Below are 17,338 nucleotides of genomic sequence, written 5' to 3'. Positions count from 1 at the left end.
GTTCCAATAAATACCTTTCTGATTTTGGGCAATGAATAGATGATTAAAATAGCTGTGTATTTTTTTTAATGGTTGCTTATATATATATATATATATATATTATAATTGAAAGATTTTTTATTTTTTCTATTAAAAAAAAATTAGGTTAAATTTTGTTCAAATGAATCGAAATGAATGTAGAACAACAATAGGGAAATTTGCTTTTTAAAAATTACAACACATGCTAGTGCGAAATTTTACAATAATTATACTAGGGGCATTATGGTCAATATGTTGGATGTCCCATGTCCTATCATGTCCTATCCATACCAAGCCTCTTAAACAAACATCGGATTAGATAATATTTTGTTAATCCCTCCTTATAATCCTAACTCAATCCAAACATAGGATATGGTACACAATCCAAAGGAATTCGTAATCCTAAGACTATTAGTCATGGGAATACTAATCCAGCCTAATCTAATCCGTCCAAACAAACATGCCCTTAATTTTAACAACAATAGAAACTGTAACCGACAATAAAAATAAGTCATTAAGATAGAATGATGTAGCAAGTCATTGATAATAGCATGACACGACAAGACACTGATATGAATTGATTCATGTCACTCTATAATATTTTTATCTGTGATTTTACGTCTATTTTTAATGAATTTAATCCAAAAAAAATAGATATTACAATGGATCATATGCGATATTGATAGAACTCCCAATTAGAGAATTACAAGTAAATTCTAAAACTCATATGTACTTAAAAGACTAAAAATAGATCGTCTGGAGTAAAATTGAAAAAAAACACTCCAAGACCTGTATTATAATTTTACAATTCAATTACTCGGCTAATTTGTCACAATGTGCATATTACAATCACATTTTAATCACATCTTAAAAACATAATTTTAATAAGACATTGCAAGATTGAAATCGTATCTTCAACACGTCACGTTGGCACCCTATGCAATGCTAGTGGATGCTTGGGGTGGTGATATCACAATGAAATCATATCTTTAACTTGCGATTTTATATTGAAATTGCATTTTGAAAATAGGATTTCAAAAAAAATGCACTAATTTGCTAAATAGTTTGAAAAGTGTAGCATTTTTATAAATAATTTTGTTTTTTTCCAATATTTATAAATTAAGAGAAAAAAAAATGCGAATCTTTAGTTTGATAAGAAACAACTCTATCATTCACGCCATAAAAAGTACTTAAATAATGAAATGTGTGAACCAAATTTATTTTAAAATTAACATACATCATACAAGTTTAAATTTACAATACAATTTAATACTTTTAGGCCATGTTTGATTCACAAGACTAATAGTGAAAGTTTTAATAATCTCATCAAATTAGTATGGTATTTACTATCCAATTGGATTAGTAGGATAAATTATCTCATTGTCCATTGTTTGATTTGCATTAGATAAGAAAACATATGAATGTACGATTACAACTATATTTATCTTCTTTTCCAATCTTACCATCCATCAATGTTTCTTTACAATCTCTACTTTATCAAAATTTCTTCATAAACGTGGTTTTGAAAAAAAATTATAAATAAATAAATAAAAGCAAAGTAAAAATACAAAATACAAAGGCCATGTTTGGTTTGTTTTTTATTTTTATTTTTTCAAATATGAACTAATTTGATAAAATAAATATCATAAAATATTTTTTAAATTATTTTTAGCCTTCTAAAATATAAAATTATGTAAGAATAATAAGTGTTTTTAATTTTTAATCAAGGGTAAAAGAATCTTTTTATTTTATTTCCCAACTCAGGATATATAATCCCACCTCTACCCCATTACTAATAATCCTACAAATTTATTGGATTAATTATCCGTTGGATTAATAATCCTGAAACAAAATTTTAAAATAAACACAGGATTATTAGGCTCATAGATTAATAATCTCAATCTCATACTCTAATCCTCTCAATCAAACATGCCGTAAGTGACATGTGCTGAGATTCATATAACTTTTTCCGGAACAAACTCAAAAGTTGTTCTCTCTTGCAGCAAAAAGTGGCCTCCATGACATTGCCAGTGCTAGAAAATGCAGTTGAAACTCTACTCTCCAAAGATATCCACCTTCTGCAAGCTCTTAACGCAGCGGACTTGGGTTGTGCAGCGGGTCCAGCCACTTTCACAGTGATTTCTACAATCAAAAGAATGATGCAAAAACAAATGCAGGGAATTGAATTGCCAAACACTAGAACTTCAGGTTTACTTGAATGATCTTCCTGGAAACGATTTCAATACCCTCTTCAAAGGCCTGTCATCTAAGGTTGTTGGTAACAAATGTGAGGAAGTTTCTTGTTATGTGATGGGAGTACCGGTGTCTTTCCATGGCCGGCTTTTTCCTCGTAACAGCTTGCATTTAGTTCATTCCTGTTTCAGTGGTCATTGGCTTACTCAGGTTTGTACATCCATTTGTTTCAACTACTAATTAACCTTGGACTTATCAAATTATCCTATGTTAATTCCTATCACAATATGAGCGGAGGAGTTAGATGTTGGTCACATACTGTGATGGACACATGAATAATTTTCATTGACCATGCCATGCCACTAGAGAAAGATCAATATTTACTCTAACTATATGACGGGTACTATATGTATTTATTTGTATTTGTTGTATGGATACATATAAAAGTTTTTAAAAATTTGTAAAATTATTCAAAATATGTAGACTCAAAAAAATGGGCAATAGAAACTCGTGTAAAAAGGTCTTTCTCCATGTCTTTCCCAGTGTTTACCAAAAATTTCATAAAGTCTGGAATTTTCATATGATGGGCTTGGTGCATGTGCAACTTAATTAGGATGTGCCTCTTAAGCAATGAATGATGGTTCGATCCTACTCTCTTTTTGTTAATGTAATATCATTGTACTGCTTGTATAAGTTGTATTACGTATTTCATATGACCCATTTGCTTTTGATGTGTAATAAGCTTGCACGCTAACCGTTTCAATGGTTTCTTTGGTGAAATAAAAGGCACCAAAAGGACTCACAAGCAGAGAAGGCTTGGCATTAAACAAGGGGAAGATTTACATATCAAAGACAAGCCCTCCTGTTGTAAGAGAAGCCTACTTATCTCAATTTTATGAATATTTCACAATGTTTCTCAACGCTAGATCCCAAGAGGTGGTTCCAAATGGTTGTATGGTGTTGATACTTCGTGGTAGGCTATCTTCTAATCCTTTAGACATGGAGAGCTGCTTTACTTTGGAATTATTAGCCATAGCCATTGCTGAATTGGTTTCACAGGTAGCTGCAATTTTTAACACTTCCTTACCATTAAATGTCTTCGTTTTATGTTCACAAGCTCTTACATACCTCTAGAACACAATTTTTCTAGGCCTAAAAATGGTAAAACATGCAAACTATAAACCGAAAATTCCCTTAGGTGCTGTGCACAAAGGTCTGATTTCGCTTGTTATATTTTTTTTGTGCCAAATCTTTCATTTTTCAAAATTCATTTCAATCATTCGTCATTACTCTCAAAATTCGTTGCATACATATATAAACTATTCTTTAATTGAGTTAAAATGAAATAGTTATTAGCCAAACCAAGCCTTAAGTCTCATCAAATGGGATCGGCTACATGAAATAGTTATTAGCATTTTACAAAAATGAGTATTCTTCATTGCTCTCTAACAGCATTTCATATATATAAACTACGCTTTAATCAGAGTTAAAACGAAATTATTTTGAACATGTTTTCACATTGCCTCATATTTTACTCTCTAAAGGTAAAATATTCATAACTCAAAAACGTACTAAGAGTTTGGTGCTCAAACCAATTAGATTCTTAAAGCTTTCCAACTATTTCGGATCATGAAAAACAGAGTTCAATTTGTCCAAAATTAATAGTTTTTTGTTTAATTTCCCCCCTCCCAACATTTTAAAATATAAGTTATCTTGATGAGTTCTTTCCTTTAAAATGATAAAATCAATACTTATCCCGTCATATATATATATATATATATATATATATATATATATATACATATTTGGCATAGCACTACCCTAAAATTATTTGCTTTATTTATTCCAATCTATTAATTTTCTCTTTTTCCTTCGTGATAATAAGGATTGATAGATGCAGATAAATTAGACACCTTCAATGTACCTAGCTATTTTCCATCACTTGAGGAAGTGAAAGACATAGTGGAGAGGGACGGATCATTCACAATTGATCATATGGAGGGGTTTGAATTTGATACCCTATAGATGCAAGAGAATGATAAATGGGTTAGAGGGGAAAAGTTTGCCAAGGTTGCCAGGGCCTTCACAGAGCCTATAATTTCAAACCAGTTTGAACATGAAATCATGGACAAACTATATGACAAGTTCACTCACATTGTAGTTTCAGATTTGGAAGCAAAGATACTGAAGACCACAAGTATCATTCTAGTGCTTTCCAAGATTATTGGATAGTTTTTTAGTGTTGTGAAAGAAACTGTAGTCCCCATCACATTTATGCTACTAGAGGGTTGTGCCAATGTATTGCACAAGAAGATTTAAGAAGGGTCAAATATAGAAAGCTTTTTGCTCTTGTGTGGAGAGAGAATGTTTTCTTGATTTAAATTTGTGATACACAAATCGTAATGCAGGGAAGAAATGAGAAGTTTGAACATGAAATTTTAATTTCTTTACCTTATGTATGTATGGAATTAGTGGTTGTTTGCTAAAAATAACGTCTCCTCCAATTATTGTAATATATTAGGAAGGTTCTTGCAAAGAATTTTTTGCGTTTTTTAAATCTCAAAATGAAATATTTTGTCAATAGTATCAAAGTGATATATAATAGCATTTCATTAATTAATTCATGACTTCATGTTAAGTGTATTTGTCTATGAGTTCAGGCTGCTTTTCTATGGGGAGGCCAAATTTGAAGAGGAAATTACACTTGGTGAAGTGAAAGGAGGTTCCTAAGAGCAAGATGCAAGAAGGGCTGGGGATTTGAAGAACTAGAGATTTTAATGATTGTCTTTTGATAAAGTGGTGGTGGAGGTTTGCTAATGAAGATGAGGCTTTATGGAAGAAGGTGGTTTGTAGTAAATACAATCTAAATGGAGGAGTATGGTTTCCAACTTTGAACCAAGGTAAGAGGGCATCAAAGTTGTGGAGTGATATTTTAGCTGCTGTGGAGCACAGGCCTATGATGTTCAATTTTTACACAATCAATGTTCAGATTAGAGTGGGTAATGGGAACGGAGTGAGGTTTTGGCAGGATAAATAGTGTGGTGATTGTTGTTTCAAAGAGAAATTTCCCAGGTTGTTTAGGTTATCCACTGATAGAGGAGGTTCTTTAAGGTCTTTTGTTGAAAAGCAAGATAGTACTGGTGGTTGGGAAATTAGCTTCAGAAGGAATTTATTTGTTTGGGAGAAGGAGGAACTCAACAAGCTCAGCGAGGAGTTATGTCTGGCTCCATCACTAAATGGGAATGATGAGGATAAACCAGTTTTGTTAGCAGCACAATCAGGTCAATGTATTGTTTCCACCCTCTATAAGTATATAGATTTGGAGGCTGGTGAGCAGTCTACTGTTAGTAAACTGGTATGGGTGAATTATCTCCCACCCAAAGTGCAATTATTTGGGTGGCTTGCATGGAAACACAAGGTGAAACCATCTGATTTTCTGCAGAGGATTGGAATTTTGGATGGAAGTGTGTCTTATCAGTGTGCGTTTTGCAATAATGAGCTAGAAACAGTTCAGTATGTGCTAATTTATGCCCTTTGGTTTGAAGGGTGTGGACTGATTTGCTACAGTGGTCAGGAATTAAATGGCTGGTTCCTGAATCAGGGGAAAGGTTGGTACAATGGTGGGATGGTAACAGAGTCAAAAAATCTGAGAGGAGAATTTGGATGGCTTTACCTCTAGTTGCCTTATGGTCTTTATGGAAGTATAAAAATGATTGCTTGTTCAATGGTATACAAACAATGATGGGGGAGCTGAAGGAGGCAATCATCATCAAATTAGCTATTTGGTTGAAGGCTTACTTCAAAGAGTACCAGTATTCTATTTTTGACTTTTTATTTAATTTTTCTCATATTAGAAAATGTTTAGGGGGCTAAAAGCTTACATATTTTTTGTAAGCTTGGTGTTTTTGTTGTTTCTGTTGTTCTATTGGAATCTTTCCAACTCGCTTCCGAGGGTTTAGGTTGGTGTTGGTGAAGATGGGCTACTAATGCTGTACTTGTTAATGATGCTGGTTCTACTTGGTGAAAAGGAGTATCTACTCTGTGGTGGTTGATCTGTGTGGGCAGTGATCCCTTTCAATTGGCTGTTGTTTCTGATGCTCATTTTCTACTGATATGGGTTGCTGCTGGTTTTGTGTGGGTGATGATCTTTTAATTGGGCTACTGCAGTTGATATTTTGTTGTTGTCCTGTTTTATTATTGTGTCTGCTGTAGCTGTTATTTTATTGTTGTCCTGTTTTGTTGTGTTTGCTAGTTTTGGGTTATTTGGTATGTATTAGTTTTGGTTAGCCTTTACTTGGTTGAGGTTGATTTGGGTGTTGTGGTTGGTTCCTCACCAACTCTTGATGGTATGTAGCATATGATTTGGCAGTCTTATTGGTGGCAACCTAGTTGGCATTGATTTGGCTCGCTATGATGTTTTTGCACTTGTAATGCCCTCAAAATACAGTATAAGCCAACCGTTCATAAAATCCATAATCATAGGAGAAATATTATATTTTCATTCATCAGGGTCTTCTTTATAAATGATATCACATGCAACGTTAACTTCTTATAGCAAAATGAGTGCCCTACGGGCTTACATGTTTCCAAGCAATATCTTGGTTACAACAAAAAAGAGTCCTAGCTCTATACATATAAAAGCCCTTGGCTTGAATATACATTTAACAGCAACGCAAAAAAAAAAAAAAAAAGGTCTTCAACTCCTAAACCTCCCAAGCTAAGACCTTGGAGGCGGCATGTCCCCTGTACCTGAAAATGGTGTCTGAAGTAGGGTGAGCCAAAGCCTAGTAGAGATATGTTAAACAATATATGAGAATTAACTAAAACATTAGCATCCGATAAATGTTTAACACTTGTGAACCAACTTACACCCATTCCATAACCAATCAACATTGACATCCATATTTCTATTCACTTGCATTTACTTATCCAAATCAATTCATTGACATAGTTCATCATCATCTAAACAATTCAAAATGAGACTACAACTCATTTATTAACACTTCAATCATAAACATTATTCGTACACTTCCATTTCTTGCCATTTTACGGAACTACATCCGAGGGACCGGCACCCAAATATATACAAGATTTCGGGACTTTCACCCTAGACACTTCAGCCAACTTAATTATCAATGGAGTTCATCCCCTATCTCCTCCCAAACAAAGATATATATACACAATGTATTGAAACACGTTGTCATATACAATGACCAGTTAAATCACATATTCAATGTTTTAATCCAACCATTATATTCAACGACATAATTCAATTGATTAGTTTCAATTCACCTAATCATCATGCAGTTTCTACAACAATCATGGCTATCCTCCACCGATAGTCCAAAACAGTTATTTCTAAACAGATACATAAATCTATCAAACAGATAATTTATCAACTTTTCCATAGGTGAGTGACTCATCAATCCAACTACAACATTTAATCACAATTTTCCCCAATTTCACAATTCCCGAACCAATTTCATATTTCCACATTGATTTCATTATTTATTCAAATAATTTATTTAATTCAACTTAGGGCATTTCCCCCTTTCTCTAATATTGCACCCAAGGCCAAATTTCATCCTTTTTACACAAATATTCCCATATTCAAGACCTCACATACACATATGGAGCCCAAAGTAGAAAACCCCTCTAACACAATTTCAAACTCAGACCCTAACTTCACCCAAACTTCCCAAATCCCACCATTTATACAAAATGACTAATATTTAGGTCAAAACTCATATTAAAGAGTAAATTATCCCTATCTCAAATGGAGAAGCTCAAAGGAGAAGAAGGGAGAAATCCAAAGATGCTCCAAATTTGAACTTTTTCGAATCCAAAGAAAGCCCACGTATTGCTCTAGGTTTTTAACAAAGGGAGTAGGGTAGGAAACCTCTAGAACATGGAGTATTTGTAGAGAGAGAGTGTTTTTTAGAGAGAGAGACAGCCGATCTAGGGTTTGTGTAGAAGAAGAAGATAAAAAAATGGTGTATTTCACCTCCGCTGCGAACTGATATATGCGAGGCTCACATGAGCGAATGAATTGTCGCTCTAGCGACCAGACACAACAAAAGGCCTTGCTCGAGCGCATGAAGTGTCACTTGAGCGCACAATGCAAAGCTTTGGGTCTGCCACCAACGCAGACGCACGCTCGAGCGCAAGAGTTCTCGCTCGAGCGAAGGAACAAATAACCCAGGGCTCGCTCGAGCGCAAGAAGTGTCGCTCGAGTGAAGAATACCAACCTTGAAGTCTTCACAGAGACTCAGACGCACGCTCGAATGCAAGAATGCTCACTCGAGTGAAGAGACAAACACCCAAGGATCGCTCGAGCGCAAAAAGCCTCGCTCAAGCAAAGAGACCCAAAACCTAGACAGCAACCATTTGTAACAACTCATAACCAACCTATTCCAAACTCACCCAACAAGTCCCAAAACTCAAATTCAAAGAATTTAAGGGAAGAAACAAGACAAAGACAACAACATACAACCACAAAACCTGAGTCTGGAACATAACAAAGGTCGGGATAAAACCTAGATCGCTATAGCACTTATCCTCTTTTTTCCTTTATTGTTGAAATAGTTTTGTAGCACTTGTGTTCTTTAAAGCTTTTGGTAAGTGTATTTGAATCCTTTATTCTATTTTAGGAATCTTTGGTGTTATTTTGGGTTGGTTTTGGAGGTGTACAGTCTGATTTAAACTTGTTGGGCTTGGTTGTTCGTACTATTCTTGTCAAAAGTTCCTTGGAGACTTAGAAATTTCCTTCTAGGGTCGACACCAACCTTCCTAGGGTCAACCCTTACTTGTTCGTGAAGTTTTGGAAGTGTTGCTGGAAAATAGGGTAAACACCAAACTAGGAGAGGGTCGACCATCTTATGTCGGTGTGTTGGCTGCTGGAAAATAGGGTAGACACCAGACTGGGAGAGGGTTGACCCTCTTATGTTTGTGTGTTGGTTGCTGGAAGATAGGGTCGACCCTCTCCTGTCTTAGGGTCGACATCTGCAACGTTTTTTGTCCAGACTTTGCTGTCGGTTTGGGGCCTACTTTTAAGGGATTTTGACTAGATATTTTGGGTTGACTATGGGCCTTTGTTCTATTTTTGACCTAGTACTATAATAGGCCCTCACTTAACCCTTTGCTTTACTTTTTCTTATCTTTCCTCCCTCTTAACCGTGAAACACACATACACACACGCACTCTCTCTCTCTCTCTCTCTCTCTCTCTCTCTCTCTCTCTCACAAAAAGCACTTTTGACTTATAGATCCTTAGATCTACTTGCTTGAAGGCCTCTCATCACCTTGCTGCCTTTGAGATAAAGTGTAGAGCTTGTCGAGCGCTTCATTTTGATCGGAGCAAAGCTTGGCTTCTCCTTCGTCGACTTTTGTGTTTTTTTTCTTCCTTCTTCCTCTTCTAAGCTTGAGGTAGGGATATTCTACTCTCTTATATGGGTTTTAACATAGATATTGTCATCTTGTATAAATGGTGTGATTTGGGAAGGTTTTTGGTGAATTTTTGGTTGGTTTCTATATATATAAAAGAGGGGTTTTCTATTTGGGTTCCTTACGGGCATGAGAGGTCTTGAACATGTTATGACTTGAGAAGAATTGATGAAATTTGGTCTTAGGTATAATATTTGATAAAATGGGAGATTTGCCCTAATTTGAATTAAACGATTTATTTTGTATAAATAACGAGATTGACCTGGAAGTTATGGAATTGAAGGAACATGTGATTAAATGGTGTAGTTGGATTAATAAATCACTCACCTATGGGAAAAGTTGATAATTTATCTGTTGATAGATTTATTTATCTATTTAGAAATATCTGATTTGGGCTATCGGTGGAAGATAGCCATGATTGTTGTAGAAATTGCATGATGATTAGGTGAATTGAAACTAATCAATTGGATTATGTCATTAAATATGACGATTGGATTAAAACATTGAATACGTGATTTAATTGGTCATTGTATATGACAACGTGTTTAAATACATTGTATATGTATCTTTGTTTGGGAGGAGATAGGGGATGTACTCTATTGTTTGGGAGGAGATAGGGGATGGACTCCATTGATAATTAAGTTGGCCAGAGTGTCCAGTGTCAAAGTCCCAAAATCTTATATATATTTGGGTGCCGGTTCCCTCGGACGTAGTTCTGTAAAATGGCAAAGGAATGGAAGTGTGTGACTAAATATTTATGATTGAAGTATTAATAAATGAGTTATAGTCTCATTTGGAATTGTTTAGATGATGATGAACTATGTTCATGAATTGGTTTGGGTAAATATGTGTAAGTGAATGGAAGTGTGATGTCAATGTTAATTGATTATGGAAAAGGTGTAAGTTGGTTTTTAAGTGTTAAACATTTATCGGATGCTTATTTTTTAGTTAATTATCATATACTGTTTACCATATCTCTACTGGGCTTTGGCTCACCCTACTTGGGACACCATTTTTAAGGTAAGTTTGATTTGCTTCTAGGTGAATCTGTCGAGTCTGCGGCCTTGTTTTCTGCAATGGCATAACCTACACTTGTGAATCGAGTGTTAGAGGCGCAGAGGGGTGAATTAGAGGTAGAATCCTTCTGGGAAAAGATATCCACTGGGAAGGTAGAGAAGGGTTTGACTGTGTATCCTAACCTAAGTGTGAGGTACCGAGACCGCTTGTTTGTGCTGGAGTCTTGTTGAGAGGAAGTACTCTGAGAGTTTCACCATTCACGTCTTGCGGTGCCTTCGGGAGGCACAAAGATGTATCATGATTTGAGTTGCCAGTTTTGGTGGATGGGTATGAAGAAGGATATGGCAGTGTTTGTATCGAAATGCCTTGCTTGTCAACAAGTGAAGACTGAGCATCAGAGTCTAGCGGGTTTATTACAACCCTTGCCTATAGCCGAATGGAAATGGGAGCATGTCACGATGGATTTTGTCGTGGGTTTTCCGAGGACTCAACGGGGTAGTGATTCCATTTGAGTGGTAGTGGACCGGTTGACTAAGTCGGCGTACTTTATTCCTATGCGTGTGAGAGATTCGGTAGATTACCTTGCTGACTTGTATATTCGGGACATAGCGAGGTTGCACAGGGTCCCAGTGTCGATTGTCTCAGATAGAGACCCATAGTTCACTGCCCGGTTGTGACAGAGTTTGTAGAGTGCCTTGGGCACTAGATTGACTTTTAGCACGGCTTACCATCCTCAGACTGACAGGCAGTCCGAGCGCACTATTCAGATACTTGAGGATATGCTTCGAGGCTGTGTCCTTGTCTTTAAGGGATTGTGGGAGAGACACCTACCCTTAATGGAGTTTGCCTACAATAATAGTTTCCAATCGAGTATTGGTATGACACCATTTGAGGCCTTGTATGGCTGACCGTGTAGATCTCCAGTGTGTTGGGAAGAGGTGGGTGATGCACCTCTGTTGGGTCCAGAGTTGGTTCGGGCAACGACAGAGAAAGTGGCACTTACTTGTAAAAGGTTGGCTACAACCCAGATCGCCAAAAGAGTTATGTTGACCGTAGGAGGAAACCTTTGTCTTTTAAGGTGGTCGATCATGTCTTTTTGAAAATATCACCTAGACGGGGTTTGATGAGGTTTGGGAAGAGTGGGATGTTATCCCCTCGGTATATTGGCCCTTTTGAGATCCTTGAGCAGATTGGGGAGGTTGCATATCGTCTGGCGTTGCCATCGCAACTTTCCAGAGTGCATGACATGTTTCATATTAGTATGCTTCAAAAGTATAAGTCGGACCCATCACATGTGTTGGATTAGACAGACTTGGAGGTAGATGAGGATGCCTCGTATGAGGAGAGACCGGTGAGGGTCTTGGATAGACGGGACCAAGTCTTGCGAGGCAAGACGATCTCCTTGGTCAAAGTATTGTGGAAACATCACAGAGTTGAGGAAGCAACTTGGGAACGAGAATTCGAGGTCCGAGAGAAATATCCGGACCTATTTGTTAATGTTTGAGTGTATATTGAAAACTTTGTTTCGTTGATGAACTATAAGAACATTGTATGTGTTTTGAGATTGTAATACATTGTGAATGTTGAGTATGTTACAGAGACACAAGTTAAATTTGAAGCATTACATATGTTATTTAAGCTTTGGAAATGTAAACTTGTCATAAGCATTGAATATGTTTGGAAACACGAGATCTATGTGTTGAAATGTGTTAAATCTTGGAATACGCATATTGGTAATATATGTTGTGGATTTGTTCTCTTGTGAAGAGATGGAATGACCGGTAGATGGGTCACGGTGATAAAATTGATTTATTATTATTGTTGGGATTGGTTTAATCATGGCTTAAAATACCTGCTTTAAGATTTTGGGGATGAAATTTCCTAAGGTGGGGAGGTTGTAGCACTTGTGTTCTTTAAAGCTTTTGGTAAGTGTATTTGAACCCTTTATTCTATTTTCACTACAACAAAAAAGTGTTTTTACGGCGCGCAGTGCACGCCGTAAAAACCCTTCTACAATGTGTAGTGCGTATCATATTATGACCAGTCATGGAAAGTCATTCACTTTCAACGACATGCTTCGTACGCCGTTAAAAACTATTTAACGGTAGATTTTGTACGTCGTCGTTCCTTTTTCTACAACATGGTATAGTACGCCGTTAAAAACTATTTAACGGCAAATTTTATGTGTCATTGTTACTTTTTCTATGACTACTTTTGCACGTCGTTAATTGGTGAGACAAATAACGACACTGATTGCACGTCATAAAATATGTAATACAACGACTTATTATGCTTGCCGTAGAATATACGGCTTTTTTATTTTTATTTTTAAATTCAGCAGGTTCTATTTGACCAATTTTCTACAATCTAACAAATATTACAAACAAGCATCACAAAACATTGATCAACCACCAAAATATTGTTTGAAACATCAAAAAGAAACTATATCTATAAATTATAAACATTCAACAATTGTCTATACATTCTAAACATTCGAAAACTATATCCTTAAATTTTAAACTGTACAAATAGTTTAAACCATCCAAAACTATGCATATCTAACTTTCTAAACATATCAATAACTATTAAGAGATTATTTAAAACTACCGACAACAGTTCCTATAGTAGTTGCAGTTGCAGCTGCAGCTGTAGCAAATTCACTTGCTCTTATCACAGGGACGAGGGTGCCCAATGTATGTGTTAAGGCATCTAAACCCGCGGCAATAGCTGGAGCAACTAACCCTGTAGCATTTCTTGTCTGAATAAGAAAGGAAACTTTACATAAATACAAAAACCAATGACTCAAGGACAAAAATATACCTTGAGGTATTAAGAAATGATCAAGAAATTTTAAAACATCAACAAAACATTTTCAAAATTAATAAGATAATTCAATGGCACCATAAAAGCAATGTCACAATGAAAAATTAGCAAATTACTTAAATGTATGTAATAATATTGATATGACAAACTCACCAACGGGTCTAAGTTCAGATTAGATGCAAAGGATTAATAGAGTATTCTCTGCAAACAATTCCCACTGGATGACAAATTCTCCATGAACTGAAATCAAAGTTCAAGAAATAACCACTAAACCTCAAATGCAAATCAAGAACAACTACAAAATCATCACATTTTCCTACAAAGGTTATAAAATTCATCCCCGTAGACCACACAAGCATGCTCATTGATCTCATAAATTACCAAATTTCATAAAGATGATAAATTTCTTCTTCTTTTTTTGGGTTTAAAATGCTTTTATTTTCTTTTTTCTCCTCTTTTTGATGTACACAAGTATATATGTGTAAGTATATATACGTTTGCACTTTATAGTTCTTGAGTAATATTTGTTTTGTGATGCATATGAGACAAGGTAAAAGAAAATCTATTTTTTTTTTGTGAAATTAATGAATTATAGAAATGGTAATCCAAATTTAAAACTTGTCAAGTGCTAAAAAAATTCATTACCTGAACTAGCATGTCAAAAATCTATATTGAACAAAACTTCCTTTTTGCTAAACTCCTTGCGTTTCTAGTTTTCTCTTTCTGCCTTCCTGAACAAAACTTTCAAAATAATATCACCCAGTTAACTACATGAATAATTTAATAAGATAATGGAGGAAAGGGTATTTATTCATATGATGGAGGTAAGACTTTAAATATTTCTACTAGGATTACATATCATGTAAGTTAGTAAGATAAAAGCAAATTTATTTTTATTAAGAGTTCAACTTCTTAAAATTGCTGGCAAAAACATCAAATCTCTATTTATGGCTCGATGCATACAAATTTCATTCGGTAAGGAACAGAACATGGTTCACCATTTTCTGACAACAGAAAAAAAATCTCAACTTTCAATAAGCCTTAACACAGGTTCCATTTATTTTGTATCACATAGTTTGCAAAATTTCGGGGGGAAAAAAAGTCCTCAACCTTACCTAAAAAAATTAATGAAACTACTGAAGTAAAATAAGAATCAAAAGGAATTTGGAATTCCGAACCAAAGTGGTTAATTTGTGCTTCTAAAATGGCGTCACCCCACTGTTCGAAGACGAAGACATTACTGGGAGAATTTCAGTCACAGAAGCCATGGCACTCAAAGCTACCTTGAGAACATCCTGTGAACACCCTGGTTTTACAATAGTTCTGTCACGCCCCACTTTTTATTACTCGAAGTCATTACCAAATTCATTAACTTAATTCAATTTCAAGGATAACATGCAGAAATAAACTTATACATTCAATCCGTAGAAGTGATTAACAATACTCTCATTTGTATGCAAAGTAAATATTACATGTGCATACTTAATAAATTTCCCTTGGGCTTACATCACTTAAGGTACAAGAAGAAGGGTGTAACCCTTTTACAACAATGGCATTCCGCCAACATAACTAACGCCCCGTGGCCAGTAAACAAGTAGATCCCAAACTTGCAGCTCAACCTGCTTAATACCTAAAAAAGATTCAACAACGTGGGATGAACATATAGTCCAGTAGGGAACTCAACATGATCCTCAACAATAACAACTCACAGATAGCTATGATCATGAACACTCATTCTCATACTAGAATAGTAATGTGACAGTTTATACAGAATATATATATATATATATATATATATATGAACTTTTCTTGAAAACAACCGTTTCATTCAACGCTACAAGTGGTTTGTCTTTCCTTTTTCCTTTCATTAACCACTATTCCTAATCTTTCATAACATTAACAAATACTTAGGAAGTAATCTCACTAAGCCCAATACCCTCTTCCATTTCCTATACATACTCAGATGTACCTTTTCAAACATGTTTATCTATAAAACATTCGTTCTCCTCCACACTCTCCAAAAGACAAAAATGACATTTTGGTTCATTTCCATTACTATCATAACTATACATGCATATCTTTGTAAAAATATAAATTTACAACCCACCAACATGTATACAATCAACCAATGGAGTAACTCGGTCCTCCGAACTGTAACCAATCAAAATCCATGATATTTTCAGTTACAACGAAACAACAACAATCCCATTTCACTCTACTAGCTATGTGCGTAGTAAGCCAACAATACACCCCACTCAACAACATTAACAACAAGCCAGTTTACCAGGCGCTAGCTGGAGGGGTATGGTACCTTCGATTATTAGCGCAGCAAGCCAGTTTACCAGGCGCTAGCTGGAGGGGTATGGTACCTTCGATTATTAGCGCTGTCAGTTCTCCAGGCGCTAGCTGGAAGGGTATGATACCTTTGATTCTAAGCGCGGGGCATAACACCAACAATCACAGCATATCAAGGCATAACCAACATGTATAATGCATATACATAAACTATCAAGACACCAGCAATGTGTTAAAGTATATGAACACATGACTATCTCCTTCCGAGCAAATATACATATATATAATGTATCCAGCACTTCATCGCATACGGTGTTCAATTAATCAATGGCAAAATGCAAACCCGACAATTCTACACAACCGTGTCATCCTCCACCGATGACCAAGGACAAAACCTCTAGATGCATATGGTTAGTACATCTATTAAAAGACTCAAATATCATGAATCACAAACCCAACAACAATATTAACATGGTAATTAAAGAAACAACTTCTACATGTGTGTTCAACACTCAAGACACAACAATCCAATTCTCAAACTTATTTCGAAAACACTTCCCTCATTTTCACAAAAACGATTCTATTCCTTTTTGTTATCACAAAACCAACTCCACTAATCTTGTTTCCATAAAATCAACTCCAAAGCCATGGTTAATCCTTTAGGTATTAACACCCTTACCACACTCATTTTGACAAAAGAGATTTACACACAATGGTCAACAAACCCCCATTATAATTTACCCAACCAAAATATAATTTAGGGCTTTTCTTTTATTAACTACAACATGCTAATTTATATTCTAATTAGCCAAGACAACCATCAATGAATCCAAAACCATTCTCCACACAACCAACCCTAGGTTTATTTCATGATTTTCAAACAAATCCAACATGATACAATTTTCATGCAATACAAAAATTACGACATGTCCATCTATAGATGGAGTATTGAAAAAGAACAAGGAGAATCCCTACCTCAAATGGAGAAGATGACCCGAAATCAAAGTGCTCCAAATCCCAAATTTCTTGGATCACAACGAAGCTCTCGAAGATCAACACATTACTCACAAAGACCCAAGGTGAGGAAAACACTCTAGCTAGATCAATCCTAAGAGAGAAGTTAGGTTTTAGAGTGAGGTGCTCTCCAATGGCTTTTTCAGAAAAGTAAGAGAGAGAAAGGAGATCAAAAAGTGATTCAAAAAGCTGAATCTCGGTGTGTTATACAGGTCGACCCGCTCGAGCGTCGAACTCCCTGCTCGAGCGTCACTCACAGATTCCCGCTCTAGCGCCAAAACCCCCCGCTCGAGCGGCGGATACCACCAACCAGAAGTTTTGCAAAACAGGTCCCCGCTCGAGCGTCAAACCTCACGCTCCAGCGTCCAACACTAAAGAGGAAGTACAGGGAAGGTGATTTTCCCGCTCGAGCGCCGAAACCCCCGCTCGAGCGGAGAGGCCAAAAACTGGGCAAAGATTCTAAGTTTTAAAACACAACCAACATAACCCAACAAGTCCAACACAACCCAAAACTCTAAGATAAAGAGTAAGGGACA

General features: G+C 35.9%; 1 long non-coding RNA gene and 1 pseudogene across 2 annotated transcripts; one reads left to right on the top strand and one right to left on the bottom strand.

Moving 5' to 3' along the window:
• Positions 1-2,002: 2,002 nt before the first annotated feature.
• LOC114283405 (putative methyltransferase ICS2) lies at positions 2,003-6,261 on the top strand (annotated as a pseudogene). The gene is made up of 3 exons (XR_014365898.1): positions 2,003-2,421; positions 2,998-3,270; positions 4,872-6,261. The product of XR_014365898.1 is annotated as a putative methyltransferase ICS2 (transcript).
• Positions 6,262-13,089: 6,828 nt separating this feature from the next.
• LOC114310802 (uncharacterized) lies at positions 13,090-15,112 on the bottom strand. Its single transcript, XR_003646288.2, has 3 exons — positions 14,139-15,112; positions 13,647-13,733; positions 13,090-13,428 (listed from the first exon to the last, which is right to left on the bottom strand). It is a non-coding gene; the product is annotated as an uncharacterized LOC114310802 (long non-coding RNA).
• Between the last annotated feature and the right edge of the window lie 2,226 nt (positions 15,113-17,338).

The sequence above is a fragment of the Camellia sinensis genome, chromosome 1 (assembly GCF_055761805.1).
Source record: "Camellia sinensis isolate YWXY chromosome 1, ASM5576180v1, whole genome shotgun sequence".
NCBI classification, from domain to species: Eukaryota; Viridiplantae; Streptophyta; class Magnoliopsida; order Ericales; family Theaceae; genus Camellia; species Camellia sinensis.
This window is presented reverse-complemented; position numbering and strand designations above follow the sequence as displayed.